Genomic DNA, 2,529 nt, shown 5'->3' on the forward strand with positions numbered 1-2,529 from the left:
CTAGTGTAAAATTATTCAGGACAGCGGAAACTGGAACTAGAGTTTTTGCTTATTTGACTAACTGGGTCTCTGAGGACAGATATGCAGCCAATGGAATAGAGGCCACTAAGGATAGCTTCTGCAGTAAGAATGCACTGTAATTATGATTCAGTTTCTGTCTATCAAGCAGGCAGAATAAATAAATTCATCACATAGCCGGAAAAGTATTGCCTTGCTTACACGGTGGTTGAAAAGCACATCAGCAAAGTGAACCTCCAGAGTTGCACCTTCCGGTTTGTCCATTTTGTAGCCCTTTGGAACTCGGGAAGTACTGGTAAACTGTCTAAAGATCCCTGATCGGAGGTCTTGCTCTCAGTGTATGGGCAAGTAAAGGGATCCGGCTCTAAGATGATTTGAAATAAAGAGAATGCTTTCCACAAACTGTCCCATTTATGAATGCCAACAAACAGTACATACCCTGAATGCCTCACACAGATAATTTGCAAGACCTATTGAAAGGAATACTATAAGTTCACTGGTAAGAATCTTTGTATATGTTATATTAAAGAAATGCCATGCTTTCAGAGATTACACAGTAATAAAAAATATGCTGTAATGCCTATAATTTTACTATTGGTGTAATATTAACTTGGTAGCTAATATTACCGTTGGATAATGAATGCTATAAGGAAAGACTACAGGAATGATGACCAGGAAATGTGGCAAAGGGATGTTTAATGATTTTTCAGGACAATGAGGTGAGCATGTCCAATGTTGAATGTTGTACAAATAAGAGAAGTGATTTTGCAGGGTTGTATCAGTATTCCCAGTTCAACATTATTTGCTTGATCCTTTTTCCTAACTAAAAGGATAACCACATGTTCTAAGTGTTCTATTCACTCACCAGTAGGGGAAGCTCTAAGAAAAAGCCATGTAAATTGACAAAAAACAAATTGAGGGCCAAAGGTGCCACAGTTCTATCAACAAATGTTGAAATATTAATATACATGGTCATTTAAATACAACTGGAACAGCATGTTACTGTACATTATCTATAATTATGTTAATATTGGAATTGATTTGATACATAAATATGGAATTTATAAAATGTATTTTTAACATTTATTTTTAATGTATCAAGCGTATTTAAACAACCACGTATATGCAAAACCAGCCTTTCTTTATATTTGCTGGATGTAGCACTTTAGGCCCTAAGTTTTAACAGGTTACTTGCAAAGGTGCGAAATCCTCAAATCAAATATTTTGCTTCAGAAATTCCTCCGACTCAAACCACTATTTGACGAGGGATGTCACATACAGAGGTAAAGCACATGGAAAATAATGCAGCTGAACTCAAAACACATTTAAATAATTTTTTATATAAAAGTGAGCAAATGAAACTGAAATGGAGTTGGCGAAAAATTCTTGCATTTCAAATATCTATCAAAATTACATGTTTATGTAACTTTTTTATTAATGTTGAAAGTCAAAAATATGTGAAATTACATAAAAACTTAATTGTACCTTAGACTTTGAGTCTCAACCAAAAAAATGTATCACAATGCAATAACTGAAAATAAAGACATGCCATTAGTCACCTTAAGACTGCACAGAACTATCCACTGGGGGAGGGGTTAGAGGAACACTGATCATGCCTTGATGCATGAAGAGCATTTTCTAAAGCTCAGGGGTTTTGGCCATTTGATTTAAGCTTATATAGGAAATCTTTATTCAAAAATGGTTCATCTATCAAGGTGTTTAACCTGAGATTTATTTTATTCCAACAACGCAGCTCATCAATAAACTTATTTGTCCTTCACATAAAAAAACAAAACAAAATAAATTTTGAAGAATGGATACCTACATCTTCGATTGGTCCGAAATGTCTAAATTATTGCTTTTCTATTAGGATTCTCCTCAGGAGTGAGAAAAAGTCCCCTCCCCCTCCACCCCCGTCTGGTTGAAAAGGAATACCACATTGAGAGGTGAATGTCTTGGTCCCCCACATCCAATCAGGATGCAGTGAAAAGTTAGAATGATTAAGAAAATAAAGGTGGCCAAACTTGATCTGAGGTGAACTGAAAGTGCAGTGATCAAGTTGCATTTCATACATTCCACTGTAGCTCACTGATTAAGCAAGTCTCCCTTGAATCCATTACTCAAAAGCAAAAGAAATGAACATAAGATTGGATATTGACAGCTTGTGATGAATGTTTGTGAAAGGGAATAATAGAGGAAAAGGACTATGTGAATGATTGCATCAAGTGCAAATATATCATGACAGTAAATGTACTTTATATAAAACTAACTTGGTGCTTAACACTGACCTCTTTCTAACAATTATTCTGGTATACAGCATTTACAAAATTAACATTGTAATAGTGTGTTTTTTTATAATATATGCTACTGCCTTCCTATGGTTCTCTTCGGTTCAAACACCATCTTGTATTCCTAACACAGTAAAGAGCTTGCACCATACGCCAATATAAAGAGAGAGAACAGGAAGACTCTGGACAGTGAGTACACCTGCATGTGTGTCCTGAGTGTGTG

This window comes from Cyprinodon tularosa, unplaced genomic scaffold (assembly GCF_016077235.1).
Source record: "Cyprinodon tularosa strain WSP-4 unplaced genomic scaffold, ASM1607723v1 ctg187, whole genome shotgun sequence".
Taxonomy (NCBI): Eukaryota; Metazoa; Chordata; class Actinopteri; order Cyprinodontiformes; family Cyprinodontidae; genus Cyprinodon; species Cyprinodon tularosa.